The sequence below is a fragment of the Chenopodium album genome, chromosome 13 (genome assembly GCF_948465745.1).
Source record: "Chenopodium album chromosome 13, dcCheAlbu1.1, whole genome shotgun sequence".
Lineage (NCBI taxonomy): Eukaryota > Viridiplantae > Streptophyta > Magnoliopsida > Caryophyllales > Amaranthaceae > Chenopodium > Chenopodium album.
Genome location: NC_137846.1, coordinates 37338267 through 37365909, shown reverse-complemented (window position 1 = coordinate 37365909; position 27643 = coordinate 37338267).

Below are 27643 nucleotides of genomic sequence, written 5' to 3'. Positions count from 1 at the left end.
CTTATTTTATAGGTAAATATGTGAATAAAATCAAATATGTTTCTCTTGATGTTTGGAAGGAGAAGCTTATGGAATTCAAACATGGTGGAGATGAATTTAAGAGGATTTTTGTTCTCTTTGCCCTTACAAATTTCCTTACACCTTTGAGTGACAAATATCTAAATCTTAATGCTGTTAAGTGCTTGTCAGATGTTCACAAGATTAAGGAGTTTGATTGGTATGGTTATATTATGAAGGTGATGTGTAATTCAATTCAAGAATTTTAGAATTTTCTAGTTGAAAAGAAGAACAAAGGCAAAAGAGAGGTCAAAAAATTTGGAAAAATGATCAAAAATATTGGTGGTTGTCTCCCAGCTTTGCTGTTGGCTTTTTTTTCAAAAAGTTCATTTGGAGAGAGACAAGTGGGTGATAAGCTACCATTCATAAGCAATTGGGATTCTGACTCTTTAAATTCTCGAATTAAGGCACAGAGTAAAGACACTTCTGTTTTTGGTTTAGGAATTGTTAAGCAAGATATTGCTCTATCTTCAACTGTATTATTTCCTGAACAATCTCCATCACCTAAAAAAACTGAAAAGGAAGTTCCTTTAACTCTTGAATACAATAAAGGATTCTAAGTGTCTGATGACGAAGATTCAGAGCTTTATGTTCAATACAAGATTCCAAAAGGAGTTAAATTAAACTGACAAGGAAATTCAGGCTATGGATATTTCAGTAAGTATATTTAATTCAATGACTTCATCTATTTATTAATCTAGTTTGGTTTTGACAAGGGGAAAAACTAGGTCATTGACTAATCCTCCCTAAGACAAATAAAATTTATAAACACTTAACAAACCTAAATACAAGTATAGAGGTAAGTCAAGGGTTAAACCCAAAGGAACGGTTATGTTCAAGTGTTTCTAATTAACGCCTAAGCTAGGTCGAAGTCAAGAGTAAAGAGATAAAACTAACAACCATTAAAGCAAAGAATCAAACAAATAAAACACTAGGGAATGGGGATCAACAAGTAATCATGACAATTGCAACAACTTGGGAAAAACATGCCAATCAATAGTTGTGAAGACTAATGATAAGAGCTATCAATTGGAATCAAAGTGCTATCTCCTAATTGTTAAGCTAGGTGTCCCTACGAATAGCAAACTAGAAGAATCACAATCCAACCCAATCGATAATTGCAATTCCTAAATCAATGGGTCGTATCAATAGAAATCACAATGCAATCTAGCATAATTCTCAAGGCCTAATCAAATTACACACATGCAAACTTACATTAATCATCACTTTAATCTCAACAATGAATCAACATAATTCACAAATCAATCACAGTCAATCAATCATACAAGTTTCACCCAATCCCTAGCCAAACAACTACTCAAGCATCATCATCTAATCAACAAACAACTAAGAAATCAAGAATCAACAAAATATCAAGAGCAACTATACTAATCAAGAACCAAACATCAAAATCAAATCAAACAAACATGAATCTAAACAAAACAATAAGATGAGATAGAGTTAGAAATGCTCATTGATAATAGAGAAGATCTTCAATACAATTGTCACCCTTGTATCATCAATCTCTCAAATCACCATTGAAATCTCTCACTTTCTTTATCTAAATCTACTCCTAAACTAACCCTAAAACTCTAGAGAGAAACTCTCAACTAAGCTAAAAATATGAGATCTAAGATTATCTCTAAAACTTCTTACAAAAATCGGTTGTCAAAACGTATTTATAAGTGGTGCGGAAACCGAAATCGAGTGAAGCCGGAAATAGGGAGGAGCGCCCGCGCAGGGGGCTTGGCTGTGCGCGCCCGCGCTCTTCTGGGTTTCTTCGACTTCTTCGCTGCTTTGTGCACTCGCAAATGGGTCTCGTAAGCTCCACTTGATACATGTTGGGGATGGCTGTTTCTAAGGGCCTCCACGATGGGTTCAACACCGATATTTCATGAGAGCGCAAGAGCTAAAACTTGGAGAAACTACTTTCTTGCATCTTGAGCTTTCCCAATGCTATAAGCTTGCTCCAAATGCATCTTCTAAATTAGAAAACTACCAATATCGAGACTCGAACCTCGTATAATACCTACAACCATGAAAAGAGGAGAAATAAAGGAGAAAACACAAGAAAAACCATAAAAACACAAAACAAGAGAGAAAAGGGAAATAAAGAGAAAAACGAATAAAACTAAGCATTTATTAACATGTTCTTGATATTATTATTATTTTAATATGTTTCAGGAAGTTGATAAGAAAGTGTTGATTCTTCAACGCAATATGCAGATAGCTTGTACTGTGAATTTGGAACTACTTAAAGACCTTAAGGAAGATTCTGAAAAATTATCATAGGAAGCTTCTCTGACAAAATCAGATTTTGATATGAATGAAGAATACTTTGAGATGTTGGATTCAATTGAAAAGAATTTCATGAAACAGAAAGAATTAGCTGATCAAGGCAAAAGTGTTCCTGTGAAAATTGACAAAAATAATAAGCAATCAACAATTTTAGAGAAATCAAATTTTTATTTAGAGGTAACAATATTTTTTTTTAATGAATTGTATGTATTTATTATAGATTTTACTAATTTTATGTTCAACTTTTAGGGTTTTTCTAATGTAAATAATGAACAAGATGAAAATGAGAACAATGATGGTCCAAATATGATTGAAAAAGAAGATCTGAACAATGTACATAGAAATAAAGAAGATGATTCAGAAATGATATAATCAGGTGATCCAGAAACTGTATATAATATGAAACACAAGGAAACAAAGAAGGTTGAAGATGATCACCCGCGTAAAGATGTACATAATAAGAAAGAAGATAATGTTCAAAAGCCTCAAAATGAAATTCTGTATTCAGACGTAGGAGTTTCTAATGATAAGGTAATTTGTTGGCTGATAGATTTTGAATTTTGGCTGATATTATTAGTTGGATGATTTGACTGATAGATTTAAAAATTTTACTTCATATTTATTAGTTTTCTTATTATAAAATTGGTTGATTTAATTGAACATTTAGTCATTAGTCATTTACTCTATTTTCATTATTATATATAGGAGGTTGATGGTGACAATATTATTAGTGAAGCTAATCCAGAAAAGAGTAATGCTGAAGGATCTACTGTTGTTGAAGAATCTGGGCCTAATGCTGATGCTGCTAAAAGTGTTACCCTTAATCAACCTACTGTGGATGTTTCATTATCAAAAAAGAAGGCTGATGCTTTTGAACCCTCTTTTAATCTTGTTGATAGTTAAGAAACTCCTCCTACTCCTAATATTCCTGTTACTATTTTACCTTCTCCACCTCCTATTACCGTCAATCCTTTTATTCCTCCTCCATCAAAATTATCTGAAAAAAAGAATGAGGTATCCTCAAAATAATTATCTCAAACAAATATTTATCATACTTCTTTTTGTAAAGTTGTTAGGATAATATTTTATCAATATAATGTTTTTTTAGAACATTTTTAATTCAATTTAAAATATATATATATATATATATATATATATAATCAAGATCATGTGAGAACCAAGTTCTATAATAGGAACTAGGAACTCATCGTGACCATTGCTCGCTCTCAATCGGACGGCTCACGTTTCACCCGCCATTTTCAATCTCATTAAGGGCATTTTCGTAATTTAGAGCATTGAATGACCTCCGTTCTAATTTGCGCACACGCTTCATTTTTTTCTCTCTCCTCTTTAGATTTTCTCTCTCTTCCTTACAGTTCTTTGAAGAGGCGATTTTTTTTCTACGCTCTTCCATTTCTTCGCTCTACAATTTCTTCTCATTTTCTCATCAATATCTCGCGATAATCTGTTAAGGTATGTAAATTTTAGTTTAATTTAGTACTTGCTCGATTTGGAAACATGTTTTTGCGATTTTTATTGCGAAAATCTGGTTATGCGGTTTTCGATTGTGAAAATTAGAGTTTCTTGTGATTGAATTATTTGTTCAACTTTTATGATTTCGATTGATACATTAGGGATTTTAATATGTTTGTTTATTTGCAATTTTAATTGTTAAATTTATAATTTTTTCAGTTGTTTGTTGGAGAATATGTGATTTCAATTGATTTAAACGATGTATTTGATTATATAATCTACTTTTTTCAACTTAGATGTTAGCACTGGGTTGTTTCTGTTGAGATACATACTTTTAAGTAATTTTTCCCTACTTCTAATGTTTTATATACACTAGCTTAATAGTTTAATTATTTATGGTGCTGTGTAACTCATTTGTTTGTTAGAATTGGTCATTTGAAGCACTCCTTCATTGTTTTGGTCTTATGCAGTTGTAGTCTCTTGTGACTATATAGTGCCTTGGGTAGCTTCAATTCTTTGCTATAATTTAGATGTTGTCATTAATTTCAGAGTAGTAAGTTTCTGTCACTTATATTAGCTTATGTAATAACTAAAACCAAACTTTTGAGCTTATGTAATTTACTTTTAAAATTATATTATTTACTTTTGAGCTTATGTGATAATTTTGGTGTTTGTCCTTAATTTTGAATATGAATATAAGAAAGGTTAGTTGTTGTGTTTTTTTGGTGCTTTAATTTGTTGATAATGATATTTACTTTTGTGCTTATATTATTTACTTTTTGAGTTGATAATGATTAAATTTTGCATTTTGTTGTGTGGTGTTGATGTTATGGTTGCCCCCTAGAGAGTTGTTGTTTGGTAGTAGCAGCGAGGGTTCTGTAGATTTTTGTTGTGGCCTTGGGTGTTATGTGAATGGTGTGGCTCTTTGTAGTCAGGGTGCGGGGTTGTGGTGTTGACTGAATGTTGTTGATGTTGTTGAGTGGTGTGGCTCTTTGTGGTCAAGGAGCAGGGTTGTGGTGTTGGCTGGATAATGTTGAATGGGTTAGGGACTAGTTTATTTTAACGGTACACTTGTTATAGACAAACTAAACTAAACCCAGTCAGCCATAATCAACTATGTGTTTTTGCCTTGAGGGTGTCACAGGTTTTCTTTGTAGCCTTAGGCGTTGTGTGAATGGTGTGGCTATATGTGGTCAAGGAGCACGGGGAAAAGGGTGTGGTGTTGGGTGTCGGTTGCTGTTGTACTGTTTGGGTGGGCGAAGGAGCTAGGCTAGTGATGTACTATAGGGTATTCAAAGCTAGAAACAAGTGGACAGAGGCTAGCATTTGGATTTTGGACTTCACTGTAATATGTACAGTGTACTAATCACAAAGACTTCCCCCTGGACCCTCCCCCATACACTCACAATTATAAAATGGGGCATAGATTTTCTTTTTTTTTTTACTTTTGAATTTTTTTTTTTTTTTTTTACTTTTGAGCAATTTTTTATTACTATACATTAGCCTACTAGCTCAAAAGGTAGAGCATTGTGCAATTGCATAAAGATGTGGGTTCAAATCCCACGTAGGTTTATATGCTTTTCTTAATCACCTAAACTAAGAAAACAAATGCTACCTTTAGATGCTTTTCTTATTAACGTTTGAGGATTTTTTATTTATTTTTTATTATTTTTAGTTACTTTGAAATATATATGAAGAAATTAATAATGATCAATTAAGTTGCACATATAATACTAGCTCAATAGGTAGAGCATTGTGTAATTGCACAAAAGATGTGGGTTCGAGTCTGATGTAGGTTATTTATTTAATAAATTTTTTTATTTACTCTACATTTAAGCTTTTTTTTTATTTACTTTTAGATTATTTTGATTTACTTTTTATTATTTTTTATCTACTTTTGACATATGATGCATAGTGCTCTACCCTTGTGCAAAAATGATATTGAAGGAGTTAATCAGTCAAGTGAGGAAAGTTGATTCTTATCCAACTACAAAGTAGTCAGACCAGCAGTACAGCTGCTCATCTCCCATGGAATAGAACCTGTGATTGAATTTTTAGACAATTGAATCTGCTGTAACAATACTAGCTTCCCCAGTTCAACCTCAAAAGTAGGTTTGATCTAATGGTGCTTGCTTCATTTTTTTACCTCATGATTTTCCTAGTTGTCAGTATTCATATAGAAGACGGCAATGCAAGTGATTTTGCCTATTTTTCTACTATACCCGAATTTATGCTTAAATTGCAATTAAAGAGTAGCACAAATAAGACGAGAGGATAATAAGGGAAGGGTGATTCTCGGATTCTAATGTTTCTAGATTTTTCACAGCAGCTTTATCGTTGATCCATTATTCATCTAATATCTATTTCACAGGGTTATAGAGTATTATAGTTTCTTCATTATGCAGCATGTGAATTTTGTATTCCAAAATTATATGATACTACATACAAGGTAATAGTCCTATGATTGTTGATCTGGTTAGTAAGTTTCTCGGCTCTAAAACTTGAAATAAGTTTCTAGCATCTTTCTACCATTAGAGTTTTGTATTAAACACTTTAGGCCTTGTCACTTTGACTTTGCTATGAATGTCATTCTTGTATAGCCCATCTATTGAAGTGAGGGAGATACGAGAGACAAAGGAGTCTAGAAGCACTATGTTAATTGAGTGATGCATCTTGAAAATGAGTCTAAAGCTGGAAATTATGATTTATAGCTGAAGCCATTTGATTTGAAAATTTGCTAGTCACGTGACAAGAAATAGTTTTCAAGTTTAATGATGATAAAATACGGTTTTGGCACACCATAAAGCTAACTTGATTTACTTTTTAGTTATTTCGATTTACTTTTGAGGTATTTTGAATAACTTTAGAGTGTTTTATATTTACTTGTAGAGATAACCTATGTAGGAATCGAACCTACACCTCTGTGCATCCGCATAGTGCTCTACCACTTGAGCTAATAGGTTTACTTTAAAGTTTTTTATATTCATTATAGATTCTTTTTTATTTACTTTAAGAGACAGCTGATGTAATAATCTACCTCGACTCATAGACCAAACACTTCGTAGATTTGGTAAGTACACCTTGCCATTAGTCAAACTATAAGCATTTGAGGTACTTTTTGGTTCCTAGTCAGAGTTCATAGTATCAAAACCACGGAAGTCATGACTTTTCTCATCAGAAAAAAGACTCGGTTTCTGACATGAAATTCATGTCAGGAGGCAGAGTATAAGAATTCATGAAAATACCACACAATAAGCTATTAAATCTTATTTTGCTTACCCTATCACATAAACTTATACAAGGTCCTCTTAGTCAAGAGATGACAACAATCGACAACCTACAGATCCTTAATCATTTATTCAACCACCTAACCATCTGACAAGAAGCATACCAGCTTAGGTATAAGTTAAAGGGTTGATCTACTACAAGAGCAATTTAGCCTACTTTTCAAGATATCTATTTACTTTTAGGAGAAATCTAGTTTACTTTTTCCAGAGTACCTGTGTATAGTGGTATTCTCTAATCTCTATATACTAACTATTCTTCTCTGCAAAATAAGCTTCACTTAGATTACAGTTAAAAAATCTGATGCACCATGCAAATTACTATTAAACAACCAACTAATAATTGTGCTAAAGTAAGGAAGCATAAGCTGCATAGCCAAGGTTGAATAAGTTGTAGAAAAACGACTTGCTATATTACGATAACAGTTGGATCTTGAATGCAATCATGCACTATAGCTTCTTAAATTTTGAAAAATATATATACTTAGAGAGATTTTTTTTTTTTTACTTAAAGAGAGATTTAGTTTACATTAAGAGGGATCTGATTTACTTGTTAGAAATTTTTGCAAAAAATACAAAAATCACAACATGTATCTCTAAAAGTTAAAGCGGTAGATAAACTAGAAAGAAATTCAATTGTTCAATTTCAAACTCCAAATTTCTCACTCCAAAATGCTAATGGCATAGTAATATCATCTATTTAACTAGAAACAAATCAATGAAACCATATATACCCTTATGCATAGATCTTTCCTGTTAGATGATAGTTGTGCAAATCATTTAGCTCAAGCATAGTAATACTATCGATCTAACTACGTTTCATTTACTTTACATATAATTACATTTACTTTTAAAGACAACTAGTTTACTTTAAAAGAAATTTAGTATACTTTTTCAAGGCCAATTGAAAATTTACTCATTAATGTAATCAAACTAATGTGTAATGAAAAACTGGAAAAGTAGTGGACAATCAAGCATCGATGTATCCTCATATCTCCGAAACTTTGCAAAATTGTCCAAAAATTCACTCAAAATTAAAGTTACACTTAACTTCAAAAAATATATAATAGTTTTAGGAGACCTTCAATTTTCTACACCAATTTCCACACCTCTGATTCTACACTCCCGTTGATTTTGATTGCTCATATATTATATATCACAAAGTGAGTTTTTCAATTTACTTTAAAATATAATTGATTTACTTTTTCTTTGTTTCTATTTACATTTCCAATTGATTAAATGCTAGGATTCATTGAGGCATTTTATCAAATAGTTAGTGTGCATTCAAAAAATTATCATAAGAATTCACTCATTTCACATAGATTTGTTCACAAACTCAACCAAATTTTACATAAAATTGAATGTTAATGTTTTTTGTTCTAGGTTTTAGGAATTTTAGAACCAAAAGCACTCATTTTAATCATTCATAACCTCAGAAATTATAAATTACAATTCCAATTTCACTATTAAGAATCCAAAATTGACCAGACTAATGATAAAACTAACAAAAAACCATAGATAATGATATCAAAACTCGATGATTTTTTTTTTATTAAAAAAAAAGACTTATCGCACAAGCTACTCCAATAGAGAGCTTGAAAGCTGCTTTAATGGCAAAGAGAAAGCTCGAAAACTTCTATAATGGAGAACTCAAAGCCCTAGCATCAATGGAGGAGATAGATTGATTAGAGGAGAGAGAATTTTGAGCATGAAGAGAATCGCAAGATCCAGAGTTGTACATATTAAATAATCTGATCCGTCCATTGTCTTTTGATCTGACGGTTGTGATGAGTTCCTAGTTCTTATTATAGGATTGGTTCTCATTATAACTTGGTCCTATATATATATATATATATATATATATATTGACAGAAAACAAATAGAAAATTGTATAGATGTCATCTTGCAACAGAATTGGTATTTAACCAACAAAACAAACATTATCCTGAATTGGTAAATGACCTTTCAAGATTTTGTGAAAGGAAACATGTTTTTATTAAAACACTAGACAAAAAGGAAGAAAGAAGAAGCTGATCATGAAGCAAAAAAAAAAAAAAAAAAAAAAAAAAAAAACAAAAAAAAAAACTGGTGGAGAAGGAACAGAAAAAACTGAAGAATGTAGAAGATAAGTAGAATATAATAGGTAGTGTACATACATATATATTGTACAGTTTTTACCCTAAGGCATATAGAAAATTAACATTATTATACATGTATATTTGATTTTTATAATGGCTTATATTGATTTTATGTTTGCTTATATTGATTTTATCTTGGCTTATATTTATTTTATGTTATCTTTAATAACTTATATTGATTTTATGTTGGCTGATATATGATATCTTACTTTGCTTATATGATTTATTTGATTGCATGATACAATTCTGATGTGATTTATTATCATATATTTATTTAATGTTGATGATATATTATATTAGTTAGCTTATACTGTTTCTAATAATGGATGTTACGTTATATTGGTTGGCTTATATGCGTTTGATTTTGGCTTATTTGATTTTGGCTTATATGCATTTGATTTGCCTTATATGATTTTGTATTTAGCTTATACAGACTTATTGTTTAGTTACGTTATATTATAAATTAGTTTAATGTCATAAATTAGTTGACTTATATTATACTTAAATTCCCTTATATTATCATGTATTTATTTAATGTTGGATGATATATTATATTAGTTGGCTTATACTCATTTTAATAATGGATGTTATGTTATATTGGTTTGCTTATATAAATTTGAGTTTGGCTTATATGGTTTAGTAGGTTAGCTGATAAGAATCAGTTGTTGCTTTATTCTTTTACTTTCACTTACATGCTTTGTTTTACATGCTGTTATATTCTATTTGATTATTTATATAGAAATTAAATTAAATGATTTTGCCTTATATGATTTTGTTTTTAGCTTATACAAACTTATTGTTTGGTTACGTTATATTATAAATTAGTTAACTTATATTATACTTAAATTCCCTTATATGAATATATTTTTTGATACTCTATTTGTAAGCTTACATGTTTTTTAGATTGGCTAATTAGTTATCTTAGTTAGCTTATATGATTTAGTGGTATAATTTATTAAAATATTTAATCAAAAAAATAAATATATCAATAAATCAATGTATAAATTGTAACTTATATTATTTAACCCAACAAAAAAAATAGTATAAGCCAACAAATAGAACTTATAATCAGGCAAAAAAGATCACATAAATCAATAATAAGTTACCTATACTGGATTTTATATCATCTATGTGTAGCTTAAATAATATGAATTATTAAATATACTTAGATTAGCTAATGCTTATATCATCTATTGGCTTATATTATTACTTTGTTGGCTAATATCACTAATTCTTTAGCTTATTTGTTTCTATTGTTAGATTTTATATTATCTAAGTTAGCTCAAATGAGACAATAATTAGCTTATATTGATTTTATATTGGCTGTTATTTTATCTTAGCTTGTATATATGATATATTTGGCTAGGTGATACATTTTTGATATGATTTATTATCATATAATAAATCTAGTGAATAATAAAACAAGGATTAATACGAATCAAATTTTTATTAGGAAATATATAATATTACATGTTTTTTTGACATATGTTATGATTTAAACACCATTTTCAGCTTCGATAGGAAGCCTTTCAATACCCTCATTATCAAAAATTCTAATATAAAAAATACTATTCTTATAATGCACATGCAGAAATTCACCAACAACTAAGTTATTTCTATCCACAAAATCTTGCCATTCTTGATCAATGAAAAATCCTCCAAATTTGCATGTATCTTTTTCTACACTCAGCACACTAACGTTCCAAGCACGTCCATTCTTTCCTCGATACACTGTTGCCGTTTTATTGTTAAAAAAAAGCAACCATCCCTTCCATTTTAAAGGAAGAGGCTGAAACAAACATTAATACATAATTAAATTATTAATAATATATTTAAACTATATATTATATTGATATAAGAATTTAACTTACAAGCATATTTCTGTTAGATGTTCTCCATTTCACAACGCATTATTCCATATTTTCATAAAAAATTTCATTCTCCATTAAAAAGAGCAAGGGATTTTTTTTTTTTTTTTTGAAGAAGTTATTTATATAAGATTATATTAAAACATGCTTTATATAGAGAATCCTTTATATAGAAAAGTGTTTTGTATGAACATGAATTATTTTAGACTTGACTAATTAGTTATTATAAATAGTGTTTTCACAGAAAAAGAAGTTATTATGACTTTAGTTAGATTTGTATGACTTTTTCATAGTACTTAAAATTATGAATGTCTTTTTCATATTGACTTTAGTCAGAAATATAATTGCTAATGAAGAAAACCATAATGACTTTAATCAGCTTTAATGAAAATAGTTTTTGGAAATATTAATATTAACAAAAACAATGGGACCTTGGCATGCATTAGTGATATGTGTATAAAGTATATAGATAATTATTTTCATATTAGATTGCCGACATTAACAATTTAGATTCATATATGATTATAATGAGTTTTATAACAATCGATGTATATACTATACAAAACAATTTAGATATATTTTCAATATGTATTATTTGTTTTCTTATATATCTGTTAAATAGGCTGAAATCGTATCAATACTAATATTAATGCTGGTTTAATTACTCAATAAAATGTGAGATGATCTGTTTTATTTACTGATATACTCTATTTATTAGCTTATATGTTTTTAAAATTAGCTTATATGATTTTTTTAACTGGCTGATACGTTTTTATATATATTATTTGTTGTTTGAATTATTTTTCATTTAGTTTATAAGGTCTTTTTTATTTGCTTATAAGTTCTATTTGTTGGCTTGCATGCTTTATAATTAAGCTGAAATTTCAAATTCTAATAGCTGAAATGTTTTCTTCGCTAGCTGATATGATATATTCTTTCTAGTTGGATTGTTTACATTAGTTAATTTTCTTTATTTTTTATTTCTTATATGTATTATTAGCTTATATGTTTTTAAAATTAGCTTACACATTTATTTAACTCAATATCTTTGCTGGCTGATGTATTTATTTTGTAACCTGATATGTTTCTTTTGTTAGCTTATATTTATCTTTTGTTGGCTAATATATTTATTTTGTAACCTGATATGTTAATAGTTTGCTTACCTGTTACTTTTAGTTTGCTTACCTGTTACTTTTATTGGCTGATACACTTTATTTGTTGGCTAATACATTTCATTTATTGGTTCATATGTTTTTTTGGTTTCCTGATATACCTTTTGTTGGCCGGTGAACTCCTCTTGTTGACTTATATTTATCTTTTGTTGGCTAATATGTTTCTTCTGTTGGCTTATATGTTTCTTTTGTTGGCTGATATATTTATTTTGTAACCTGATATGTTTCTTTCGTTGGATTATATTTATCTTTTGTTGGCTAATATGTTCTTCTGTTGTCTTATATGTTTCTTTTGTTGGCTGATATATTTACTTTGTAACCTGATATGTTTAATTCTGTTGGCACAAACCCATTCAAGTATTGTTCCATTCAAGCATTTAGTTTATATGGTCTTTTTTATTTGCTTATATGTTCTATTTGTTGGCTTACATGTTTTATATTTAAGCTTAAATTTTAAATTCTAATAGCTGAAATGTTTTCTTTGCTTGCTGATATAATATGTTTAATTTTCTAACATACTCTATTTGTAAGCTTATATGTTTTTTATATTGGCTGATTTTTTAACTTAGTTAGCTTATATGATTTTTAAAGTATTTAAGCAAAAAGATAAATATATATATAAAAAAAAAATCTAAGTATAAATTGTAACTTATGTCATTTAAACCAACATAAAAATAATATAAGCTAGTTTAAAAAGATGTAAGCCAACAAAACAAAATAAAAAATCATATCGGCCAATAGAATTATAGTATGATACTACATAAATATTATATATGCTTACAGATTTAATATATTTGATAAACACATTAGCAAAATGAAGAAATATATCAGGAAATATCATATATTTGAAAATTTTAATTATTATATATCATAATTTTCATATATTCTAATGATATGTCATAGATTACGAAATTTTTTCATTAAACTTAGAACTTAACAGCACAAAAAAAAACCCTATTATCTTCTTCTTGTTCTTCTTGAGATTTTAAACTTGTTTGTTCTTTTGATCTTCTTTTTCTTCTTTCTCTTCCTGCTTTTGTTGATCTTCTTCTTTCTTTTTCTTGTTTTGTGCTTCCTGGAATTTCTCCTGTGCCCTCTTTCTCTTCCTCAGTTCTTCGATTTCATTCTTTTCCACTTTTTAATAGAGCTTCATCAGTCTGTCCTTCATTCTATCTCTTCTTTCGAGTAGAGCATTTTATCTTTTTTCAGAGTTGTCAATAACAATTTCTTCTGGATCGTTTGATGAAGTAGAAGACTGAGAATTGTTTTCCATATTTGAGAAATAAATAAAAAAAGTTTATTTTAGGAGAGAGAATATACAAGACAACAAACATGCAAAATGTGTGAGACAAAAATGGTTTCATAGGCAAATAAAAAATAAAAAAAAAGACTATTTTAATTATTTTTCTATTTTTTATTAATACAATTTTTGTTGTCTTATAGGACTATCTTTATCCAAAAACTCTAGATAAATATCTTTATTCTAAAACCCTAAACCCAAGAATATTCTAAAACGCTAAACCCTAGAGTATTCACAAAAAACTAAATAGATCAATGTCAGACTTCAAGCAGAGAGATGGTAAAGCAAAAGCTCAAGAAGAAGATAGTGTAATACGAATATGGGAAATAGGATCAACTTTAGGAGCATTAAGGTCATTAAAAATTGAGAAAGCTCAAGAGATAATAGAAAATGTAGTTTCGAACTAGGGCATAGACCTAAAAAATAAATTAGGACAATTCATCATACTCAATCACATGAAATCTTTAGTTGAAGCTCATATAATGGCCACTCTTGTTCGAGGAAGCTTCTATGCTGTTGAAGGTATAGATTTTCACCCAATCTATCCATATTTGACTCCTTTAAAGATTGGTAAATCTACATTTTTTCAAAAGAGGCGTTTTGTTTGTTGTACTACTTAGTCTCTGTTTATAAAATCGCTTTTAGTTTTAATTTGGAGAATTTACATAATCCTAAAATGTATAAGATATCCTACATTTCACAAGTATTTTATTAAGTTCATGGGGTTGTTCATGCCAATACAAAGATGGAGAGAAGAACTTATTATGATGTTAATCGAGAATGAGGAATCTAATAAAATGTGGGGATTACTTGTCTTGGGGAGGGACATAATTGGGTTTAAGGATGTAGATAATGAATGTGGAGGACAAGTCTTAAAAGTAGTATGGAGTGCAACCTATGAGTGGCTAGAAACCTACAAGGAGGACCCTTATGAAAACATTATCACTAGATCAAAGTACAAGAAATTTAAGAGTATCATGGTTGACAGAAACAAAAGTAGTTATACTACTAAAGTTATGGATTTCTTTGCTTTTGATTTCAATATTTATCCACAAGCATACTTGAACAAGTTGAATATGTACCTTTTTATAAACTCGTTTTGGGATGATGAATCTGATTCAGCAACAGAGACCTATTCAAGTGATCATTGGTCATCAAATGAATGGAAAGAAGTGGAAATTCGAAATTATTAATATGATAATTCATTTGCTTATATTGATTTTATGTTGGCTGATAAGTACCTTTTGTTGGCTGATATACTCCTCTTGTTGCCTTATATTTATCTTTTGTTGGCTAATATATTCATTCTCTTAGCTGTTATACTTTTATCATTGGCTCATTTAAATCAATACTTGGCTTACAAATATTATTTAAAATAAATTATATAATATGCTGATGCGTGGTAATCTAGGTCGTTGAAAACTAAAGCACCACCAATCAAACAATTAAGAAAATCTAACTTATTCCTAGTATAGGACAAGTCCGAGTCGAACCACGAGGAATGAGAGGGAGATTGCTATAGTCTATGGTCAAGCTACTTCGGAGAATGAGAGATAAGATGAATTGGTTTGTAACTAAGGTGTCAAATAGCTAAACAAATCAAAGAAATTCAATAAGCTAAACACTAGGGATTTAGGTTCCACATGCAAGCTCAATGATTACGCTAATCGATGGATGACTTGATTGATTCAAACTTTACAAAGGACAAACAATAGTCGCAACTAATGGAATCCAAAAGCTATCTCCTATAAGCCAAGCTAGGGTTCACTATGAATGGCTAACAAGGAAAATCACAATCAAATTCAATCAATTAAAGCAATTCTCAAATGAAGGGTTCATGTCATTGAAATTTGCTATGCAATCTAGATTAATCTTATAGGTTGATCACTCCTAGTCAAATTAATCACATGCACAACTATGTTAACCAATTTAATTGCAACAATTCAATCAACCAAGAATCATCAACTAGCAATAATCATCAATCAAGCATGTTTCCCCTTCTCCCTAGCTACTATCTACTCACTAATCATGGTGGAATTGAAAAACAATACAAATTGAATAACAAACATCATCACTTCAAGCTTAATCAAAGACAAAATCAAACATTCAACAAATTCTCAACCAAAGATCAAAATTCAAATCAAACATTCAAGAATTTAAGGAAATAGCAAGCAAAAGTAAATTCAAAGGAAAGAAATCTCACAAACTTTCATTGATTGAAGATGAAATCTAAGCTCAAAGTTGAAATCAAAGATGAAATTAAAGTACAAAAAAAGTAATCTAAAATTTCTCTCTCTATTTTCTCTCTCTTCTATTTATGGAAATAAGTCTCAAGTACATATAAAATCGTTTACCCCTAAAAAAGGAAAAGTCAAGGCTATTTATAACAAATCGAGCGAAGGGAGGCGGAGCACCCCGTGCGCGCGCACAGCAAGGTCTACGCGCATGCATAGAGGGGCCTGCTCGCGCTCAACCCTACTGTGGTGCTCGTGGCTTGGCTTCCCTTGCTCGCTCGTCGATCCTTGCGCTCTCGTGCATCCTCATCATTGGTGCTCTTGAGGTGATGCCCGCGAGGAGGGCAGTCGTTTAATCTTCAAATATTTGCACACCCCGGACCTAAAATCAATGAGAAAACATTCGTAAGGGAGCGGCAAACAAGATTTCAAAACTTCACTTGCAAGAAATTAAGTAAAAGTAAGAGAGAAAGCAAAAAGAATAGAAATTAAACTAAAATAGCCAATTAAGAACAAAAATCATGAAAAACTCATAAAAGTGAACGGAAAACCACAATGAGCTATAAACACCTAAAATAAGAGAAAACTAGAAAGATTATAAGAAAATAAAACGAGAAAATATAGAAAAAGGAATCGAAAACTACTCTATTGAGCGCTACAAATGACGCTCATCATATGCATCTTATATTTTGTGCCATTATATACTTTTTGTTCTTTATTATCTATTACTTATAATGCATTTCATATTTAGAATAATTTGACACATATGTTTCTTTTGTTAGCTGATGTATTTATTTTGTAACATGATATGCTTACCTGTTACTTTTTGTTCTTTATTATCTATTACTTATAATTTATTTCAGATTTAATATAATGTTGTTATATTTATCTTTTGTAAGTTAATATGTTTCTTTTGTTGGCTTATATGTTTCTTTTGTTGGCTGATGTATTTATTTTGTAACCTAGAGTTGTTCATGGACGGGTCAACCCGCTAAGCCCGCCCAACCCGGCCCGCAAAATAAGCGGGCTTGGACAACCATTTTGAAAAAAATTGAAGATTTGGGTGGGCTAGGCCCGACCCATTAATATAAATGGGCGGACATGGACAAGACAATATGTACCGTGGGTTAGCCCGCTCGGCCCGTTTATTTCAAAAATTAATAGTTTAATGATTTTTTAATCAGCTAATTATGTAGTATATTTTAGAAAATAAATACAAAGAGAATATATTGGACTCCAAGCTTTTATTAGCTACAACTATTTATTTCAATTTTATGTTTTATCATTATATTAAATAAGTTCATTCTTTCGTATTTTTCACTAACATATGTCACAAGTTAAATATGTTTTTTCCTAGTATCATTAGTGATCAAGAAATTTTTAAGATTACTTAATCAAAATAATATTAGTATAAGTAAATGATAAAAAACTAATTAGTGTTAGGTTTATGTAAAACAAATATTTAGGCCCGTGAGCCCGCGGGCAAGCCCGACCCGTTAATAGAGCGGGCTTGGACAATTTATCAAGCCCGCATAAAAGGGCTCAGGTTAGCTACAATAAGCCCGTTGGACAAAAAATGAAGTATAGGCCCGACCCATTTCCTGTCCAAGCCCGCAAACGATTACCTCTATTGTAACCTGATATGTTTCTTTCGTTGGCTTATATTTAACTTTTGTTGGCTAACTTTTTTTTCTTCTGTTGCCTTATATGTTTTTTTTTTGTTCGCTGATGTATTTATTTTGTAACCTGATATGTTTCTTTTGTTGGCTTATATTTATCTTTAGTTGCCTAATATGTTTCTTCTTGGCTTATATGTTTCTTTTGATGGCTGATGTATTTATTTTGTAACGTGATAGGTTAATAGTTTGATTACCTGTTGCTTTTATTGACTGATATGTTTCTTTCGTTGGCTTATATATATCTTTTGTTGGCTATTTTTTTTTCTGTTGCCTTATATGTTTTTTTTTGTTGGTTGATTTATGTATTTTGTAACCTGATATGTTTCTTTTGTTGGCTTATATTTATCTTTTGTTGACTAATATATTTCTTCTATTAGCTTATATGTTTCTTTTGTTGGCTGATGTATTTATTTTGTAACCTGATATGTTTCTTTTATTGACTTATATTTATCTTTTGTTGGTTTATATGTTTCTTCTGTTGGCTTATATGTTTCTTTTGTTGGCTGATGTATTTATTTTGTAACGTGATATGTTCATAGTTTGGTTGCCTGTTGCTTTTATTGGCTAATACAATTTATTTGTTGGTTGATACAATTCATTTATTGGTTCATATGTTTTTTTTTGTTTCCTGATATACCTTTTGTTGGCTGATGAACTCCTCTTGTTGGCTTATATTTATCTTTTGTTGTCTAATATGTTTCTTCTGTTAGCTTATATGTTTCTTTTGTTGGCTGATATATTTATTTTGTAACCTAATATGTTTATTTTGTTGGCTTATGTTTATCTTTTTGTTGGCTAATATGTTTCTTCTGTTGGCTTATAAATAATTTATTAGCATATATCAACAGTTAAACAACAATATGATAAATAATATTAGAAACATTTATTAATAAAATAAAATCAACCAAATCTACAAAACATTTATTAATAATTCTCTTAATTTGAAATATAATTTACAAAGGATCATCACAATTCAATTGTAAATAAACATAAAAAACTATAGAATCCCTCTGCAAAAGCTCAAGTACAACACCTTTATTTACTTGAACTTCATAATCATCTATCAATTTATCAACACCATTCTTAATACAACAATGTATAATCTTGTTATCATTAGCCCTTATCTTCAATTGTGCTTTGAATTCAGTATCATAAAGTTGCAACGTAACATAAGTTGATTTCCCAAGCCTGTGAAAATGTTCTTTAGCAAAGTCTAAGGGAACATTCTGCATCAATAAAACAAAATGTTACAATATAATTGAAAGAAAAATTAATCAACTATATTTTGATATACTTAAAATAAAAGCCATACTATAATTCCTTCTGAATGATAGGACTCAGAAAATATAAAATCAAAACATTCCCCTTCACAGCTATCTGAAACAGTTTTCGCCCAAGCTTTTGCCTCCATAAAAGATTCCTTTTGAATCAAAGGCTTACGCCCACACCTTTCATTGTTGTTATTACGTGTATTTGCCATTCTTATGAAAATAATTATCTCCTTTTTTTTTTTTAACAAAAATATCTCCTTAAAAAAACAATCAGGGTATTGTTAAATTTATATAAAATATATGAAAACAGAGTATAAGACTCTAAACCTAAGTCAAGCATGTAATTAATATTTGAGTTGAAACTTCTTGAAACTAAACATGCAATTAATATTTGAGTTGATATTCTTGAAACTAAACATGGAGTTAATGTTTAAAGAAGAAAAAAAATTAATTTTAGGGTTTTTGATATGGGAACAAAAAAGAAAGATGTGAAATGAGGATTGATAAAGAAGAGTTTCCTTTATATAATTACGTATAGAGTTTTTTTTTTATTTATTTTTTCATACAATATGTCGTTTGGTTTTTGATAAGATATTTAAACAAAATTAATATTTTTTTTTTTTTCCAAAATTAATATATTCCTTTTGTTGATTGATACACTTCATTTGTTGGCTGATATGTTTCATGTGTTGGCATGTTTCAGATGTTGGATGATTTGGTTTTTGAGTTGGCTGATATTAGACAACATTTGGCTTTTATGCTTCTTTAGTTGACTGATATATTTATTTTGTTGGCTGCTATGTATATTTTAATTATTCGCTTATATGTTTCATTTTGGTAGCTGATATGTTTAATTTGTTGGCTGATATGTATATTTTAATTGTTGGCTTATATGTTTCATTTTGGTAGCTAATATGTTTATTTTGTTGGGTTGCCTTTTCTTTTTGTTGGCTAATGCACTTCATTTGTTGGCTGATACACTTCATTTGTTGGTTAATATGTTCTTTCTGTTGGCTTATATGTTTCTTTTGTAAGTTATATCTATTTTTTTAGCCTAATTATGTTTAATGTGTTGGCTAATATTTGATCTTCTCAAAACAAAATTAAATAAAATAACTCTCTTTAGAAATCCACAATTAAATAAGTACTTGGCCAAGTTTTTGAAAATAAAACACTTTAAAACACATTTTTGGGTTTAGTGGTAATAAAATCTCAACCGAAGCTCCCATATACCACTTTGTAACACCCTAGAAATTCCTTTCCTTTAAAATACCTGTTTTGTCCTTTTTAAAACACAAAATAGGAAAATCTAAGATATTGCCGCCACTTTGAAAACGGCTAAGACAACTATCAAAGACACACAGCGGAATACTATCTTTAAAAACATTCAAAACGACTCAACTTAAAAGTCAACCAACGAAAGTAAAGTCAAACCAAAGTAAAATAAAGTCAACCTACAACTTGGAACCGTTGTAGGCCCTTAATAAAACCATACCAATTCAAAACCTTTGCGTTAGTCTCACAAACATAATATAATAAAATAATGAAAGCAATAAACACATCATAAACTTATGGAAACTAGTATGATTCGCTCTTTACTCATGCCCATCATGAATATGCTTCATCACTTGAAAAGCTTCTCTCTACTTATTTCCACTACTCTCCATTAAAAATGGGTCATCATAGGGGCAAGGTAAAGACAAGGCCAACAAACACATAAACACACAATCAGCAAAGCTGAGTACATAAGCGTAATTAAACACACTAACATGCTTTCACCTATCAATACTCAACTTACCTTGTTGCACCTGTTTACAAGCACACAACATACAACAAGACTTCTCAACTAAGTAACTAAATAATTTATTTAGTATTGATTACGCATCGAACGGGTTTCCCCCTAACCTGCTCTAATAAAGGGGTACTAACACGGGAGCTAACCGTGCTAGTATAAAATAACCACTCATAAGTGGCGGAATTCCTGCGCATAGTAATAAAAGCAAAATACATCGTCCTGTACTCCCAGTAGAAGTTATGGTTAAATATAAAACCCCATAACTCCCCCCATATGTTCATACTCAAGGTGTATACGTTCCAAGAGTTTTGGTGCGTAATCTCTTTCACTTTATGTTATTTACATATTATTAAACTTGGTGATGACTCTCAAACCATGACATAATCAAACATTACACTTATCCAAACAACTAAACATTCTAATTTAATTCTTCAATAATTAGTGACCACATAATATTTAATGTTGGAACCCTTTTTAAATCAACCTCGGTGTCAAAGACACCTTAAACGCATAATGCGCCAAATTCATATCCCTCGGTGTTAGAAACACCTTAAGTGCACTAAGGAACCAACATATAATTTATTCCTCGTGTACATAGACACTTACATAGCTCCTTCCTCATGCTTATAGTATCAATTAAAATTATATGAACCATAATAAAATTCTTTTTTAATATTCCAAACCAAATTAAACAATAAGTTTAATTAAACATGTTCTCTATCATGCCAATAATAAAAGTGTGGCTCATATATAACATGCCCAAATAATTATTTCCATTCAATAATCCATCACATATAAATCATGCTTCATAATTCAATCACCAATATCACCCAATTCACAATTTCCAATCATAATCTAGCATGATACTACTTATGATTAAATAATCAAGCCTAGCATGTTACTACATCATCAAAAATATGCTAAGTACGCAACATACCTCATATACGATCTTAACATTGCCACAACCAATAGAAATCGCTCACTTCAAAGTCTCCTACAATCCAAAATCATAATATGGCATTAAAATGTACTCCACACAAATTTCCAGCAATATATACTCTTATTAAACCACTCATAATTTAATTAAAACAAGCTGAAAATTAATTTTAAACCTCTTACTTTAATTCCAATTAATGGGTAGTCAAAATTCCTTCAAGAAACTTAATTTTAAGCTTACTAACAAAAATTCCAGCAATATTAATTCATGAAAACTTGCTGTAATTATACTTTAAAAGCCTAAAATTAAAGGTTTAAACCACCCTAAATCATATTCCTTCAATAATCAATTATTTATAAATCTAGGGTTTTAAAAATTGGGGCTTTTTAATTAAATTTAAAATCTGAAAATTAATTCACATCATACTTAAAATCAATCATGATAAAATCATCAAAGAAACTCATAAGTTATAAATAGATCTAGGATTAAACAAAAGAAAAATAAAAAAGAATAAATTTTTTTTTCGAAGGAGGGTGGCCGAACAGCAGCCACAGCACCACAACCGGCTGCTGTCGTGCTGCTGGTGGCGCCACTGCTGCTGCTGGTGGTGGACGGCGGCCCACCGGTGGTGGTGGTGGCCGGCGGTGATGAGTCCTTAAAAGGGGAAGGGAAAAAGAAAAAAAGAAAAAGAAATAAAGGAGAAGGGAAATAAAGTTTACCTTGGGTATTCTCCACTCTGGGCAAAGTTTAATTTGCCCAAGTGCTGAATATTTATACCCCTTTCTCTAGAAACCCTTCTTACCTAAAATTTCCTTAACTAAAATAAAACTTTCCTAAATTAAATCCCAACTTAATAAAATAATTAATTAAATAAAACTTTTCTTTTATAAAATATTTTCAAACTTATTTAAAATAAATAATTAGAATGCCATAAATAATTTATTTCAAATTATTTAAATACCTCACAAAATACTTATTTAAAATAAAATATGTATAAAAATACGGAGAATTACAGAGAACACCAAGGGGAATGGGTAGATGTAGGTTTCACTTGAACATGCAATAACATGGGAACAAATCGATAATGAACAAAACATGCATGAATATTGACATAAAGGGTCCATTCTAGCCACCTTTCGGGGTCAATTGGCTTCTCCTAACATAGCCTCTATGCTTCCACATTAGAACCATATATTGGGAGGTGTAATCATGTAACAATCGATACAAATGAACTTAGCTAAGTCAACTATCATTTCATTTAGCAAAGATTCACCTTCAATCAACTAACAACGTGCACTTTGCAAGAAGATCAAAGAACAATCAAGCATGTAAAGACTTTAATCACAATCAACTTGAATCCCAACACTATAAACATGAACAAATTCCAACTACATCATCCCCACACCCTTGGCTAGATAACTACTCACTATCCATGGCAATCATCAAGTAAATCATGAAATTAACAAGCAAAAGCATGATTAATGAGTAGTTAACAAAGCAAAAGCAATCTAAAACAAAATCAAATAGCAAAGTAAAGAGAAAAGAGTAAGGAAATGCTCATTCATTGAAGTTGAAGTTCTACAAAGAGGTTGATTAAGCTTCTTCTTCAAAATCCAAGCTCAACAATGGAGGAATACACATTTTCTCTCTCTAAAATGCCAAAACCAATGGTGTTTCTCTCTCTAGATTAAGCTAAAAATAAGAAAATCAAGCTAAGCTAATCTAATTCTCCAAAACGTCCTAAAGAGGGACTTAAATAGTCCGTACGAAGTCAGCTGTAATCGGGAAATAGTCCGACCGAACACTGGGTAGGTTCGGTCGGACCCTGGGTAGGTTTGACTGAACCTCCCTGCTCCTGGTGTGGTCGAACTTTGGGGGTTCTACATCTCCTGCAAAATCACTGAAAACTGGTTTAAAACTGCTTCATTTGCACCTTGGAGGTTTTGAAAAGTTTGACCACACCTTGGTTCGACCGAACATCTGAGAGGTTCAACCACACCTCTCTTGAACTTGCTTCCCTTGATCTTGTTTCCTTTGATCTTGCTTCCTTTGCTTCCTCTTGATCTTGCTTCCCTTGCATCCTCTCCTTCCCTTTGCTCCTCTTGATCTAAAGCCTTCTCCTTTTCAAGACCACGGTTCCTACAAAACACAAATGAGGAAACTGAAGGAATTATATCTTCGATAAGTGCAATTACTAGATATATCAAGGATCACTACTACGGAGATAATTAGTTCATTCTATAGGGTCGTCATTGTCTAGTGCTAGATGTGGCAAATGATCTTTGCGCTAGTTAAATAGTTAAAAGCCCAATAGAATGGATCATATAAGGTTACATAACAAAGGTATTGGGTCAAACAAGTAAGAGGCCCATTAATGGGCCTCATGAGATCATGACATACCATAAGGAGTGTTGGGCTAGAGTAGTTTGATTAGGACAAGGAGTTTGGGCTTAACATAGACTCTTATTTAGAGATATGATCTATAAATAAGATCCATGACTTAGATTGACAGGAGAATTCACAAGTCAGTTAATTCTAATTCAAGCAACCAAGTCCCAAACCCTAATCCTCTCTCTCACTCTCACGGCCCTCCCCTCTCTCTCCCTATCCGTATGGCCGGCCACCCCTAAGGTGGTTCATGGTGTTCGTGATGGTGGATCGTGGTTAGTCGTGTCTCTCTTCTCCGTTGAAGGTTGATTAAAGGGTTTAATCACAACTAACTAGCATTAGTGGAGGTTTGATCTGTGCATGTGGACTAAGTAGAGGAATCACACTTGGGGTTCTATATCTCCCATTGTTCTTCCTCGATTGCACGTGGATTCATGCTTCAAAGGTATTATTATCTGTTCTTTATGTGCTATGCGTTGATCTTGGTGTTTCGATGCTTATGAATATGATTCATGCAATTGCGCTTATTAGTATCTAAAGTACTATAGTGGTATCAGTTAGCCTATGCATGTACACATATTGAATTATTAATTCTTTGAATGTCCACAATTTTAATTCAATTAGGAGAGAGAATAATTTAATTATGTGTCAATTATTATTTTAAATGTGATTTAACATATAGAATTATTAAAATTTGTTTAATTTGCTCAAAATTAGCCATCAAAAGATCCGAAAATTTGCCCTAAAAAACTCGAAAATTTTGAACCCCTTTACCCTACTTTTCGAAAAATTCAAAACCCTTAACCCTAAATTGTGACTTTTGTGTTTTGGTTTTGATTTAATTCGATTGTCATGTGATTTATGATTTTAATCTATTTGATTTCATGTCAAATTATGAATTTTTCATGATCAAATTATTTAATTTAAGAGTTAAATTGAATTGGGGATTAATTTCATGAAGAACCCTAATTTCAAGATTGAATAAGATTTAATTTTGAAATTAATTGGACCACATTAAATTAATTTATTTTTTAACAAAAGAATTGTTTTAATTTAAAATAAAAAAAAGGGTGTTTTGGGTACGGCAGTCGCGGCTGGGTGGCGCAGTCACGGCGACTGCCGCACCAGGTGGTCCGGGAGGGTGGCGGGGCTCGGCAGGAGGCTCGGACAGCAGGATCAGTGACAGCAGTGCCGCGCAAGGGTTGTATGCGCTGCTGCTATTGCCCTTACGTCGTTGTTGTGCAGCGTACACCAGCCGGTGTACAGCCACCGTGGCTGGCTTCGGCTGGGGTGGCTGGCGCGGTTTTTCAAAAAAAATATATATATATATTATTTTATTTTGGATAAAATCAGATTTCAAAATTAAAAAGATAAGTTATTGATTTTGAAAAGATAATTATCAAAATTAAAGATGTTAATTTTGTTATGTTTGGATAATTATTGAGCAAAAGATTCTATATGGATAATTATTTATTAAATAATGAGATTATCCTATAATTATTTTAGGATAATAATTGATTTCAAATTTTGTGATTGGCTAGGCAATTAGGATAGAATCTCCTAAATTGATTCCATAATGGAAAATAAATGAGATTTATCTTCCATAATGTAAATAAGATTTGATTCTATCTCATACCTAAGATAGAATATATGATATTTTATGATTGGTAATGAATAATATATGATATTATCTAATTGCAGTAATTTAATAAAATATGAGATATTAAGATGTCATGTTTCCTTAATTATGATCATTCGATGTTGTAGTTTAGGAAAGCATAATGAGTGATTTATTATATGGAACTTTATAATATATATGATATTATTTATTACTATATATAGACTAGTATGGCCCAAAGATTCTAAATAAGATCTGTGCATCATTTCGTATTTTTGTAATCTAAATTGACATGATTGGTAATCGGCCCGATTGCACCTTGATTGAAGATCGGCCTGATGACGATCATATCAAATGAACAACTTTTGACACCTTTGATTAGTAGTCGGCCCGATTACAGTCTTGATTGATGATCAGCCTGATGACGATCTAATTACCGATTGCATATTGATTATGCGAATTTGAAAACTGATTTGAGTAGTGATTGATTATAATCACAAAAGATTCCTAGGATGGAGATTTCTACAAAGATTGACTTCAAAATGGAAGAATCTCAAGATAAGGTTCTTCCCAAAGCTAGAAAGGTCGATTACTCCTAAAAGTAAGGACAAGAAGATTTGAAGATTCAAGATGAAGAAGCTTTCAACAGAAGGCTCCAAAAGAGTCTCTCGCTTAGATTTGAGAAGGACGATTCGAGATGAAACGGCCTTCGAGAGCTTTCACTATGATTGGGGAGGTTATTATTTTATTTGAAAAAGGAACGATTCGAGATGAAGCGGTTTTTGATAGCTTTCGTTAGGATGGTGGAAATTACCACTTAGATTTGAGAAGATGGCACGAGATGGGCGATCTTTGACGATGTTCGCTAAGATTATGGAGGTTGTCACCTAGATTTGAGAAGATGGGCGATCTTCGACGACGTTCGCTAAGATTGTGGAGGTTGTCACCTAGATTTGAGAAGATGGGCGATCTTCGACGACGTTTGCTAAGATTGTGGAGGTTGTCACCTAGATTTGAGAAGAACGGCACGAGATGGGCGGTCTTCGACGACATTCGCTATGATTGGGAAAGTTGTCACCATGATTCAAGAAAAAAGCTCGAGATGTAGCAGCATTGATCGATAATGTTCCCTAGGATGAGGAAGGTTGTCAGAAAACAAGAGGTGACTTCAAGAGGAGTTATCTTCGATTGTGTTCCCTAGGATGTGGAAGATGGTCATAAAACAGCGGAAATTGAAGGCAGCTGCAAGCGTAGCAGTCTTCAGGCGATATCCCCTAGCTTGAGGAAGATCGTCAAACAAAATCGGTTACTCTAGAGACGTGTGCTCGACGGTGCAAGATACGCGTTTCTTAACTCTCTTATCTGTTTAACTAACGCTACTTTGCAGGTATCGGCGTTACAAGAATGATTTAGGATCGTAGAACGTTCTGAATCATTCTCCGTCCCTATCCCTACTTTGACTTTTCGTTTTCGAAACTTGTGTTTCTCCAAACTCAGTCAAAGTGGGGGCTTCTGTAGACACCCAAGTGTGTCTCCCCAACACCAAACCCAGTGATGAATACCTTTCACATCATTTGATTATCGAACAAGGTGAAAGTGTGAAAGGTCTAGTGATGTGGATGTTTTTATTAAAATATCTCTCTTTCTGTTTTCAAAAATATTTCTTCTCTTACTCTATTTATGAAAAATAGTCAGTCCAATTTGGTTTGGTCCATGATAAGGGTCCAATAATAGTGTAGTTGGATTGGGCTCGAACAGAGCTATCCAATGATATATTATAAGCCCAATTCCAATGAATAATGAGGAAGTTATGGATTATACTAAATTGGGCTCGAAATGATTTTTATATGTGGCCCAATGATCTAGATGAGGGCCTATTAATTATTATTCCTAAAGTTATTAGGATTGATTTTAACCTTCTAGAATATTTAGAAGGTTCCTTTTAAATTCTAATGAGATTAGGATTGATAATTATATTTTAAATTTTATTTGGAATAAAATAAGTGTTTTATGATAAACCTGATTTTAATTTGATAAACACGGAATTTGCTGCTTAATCATATTAAGAAGAGGATTCCGTACAAAAGCGCGTTTTACCTTTTAATTAGCGCCAAACGACAAAGTCTGTTGC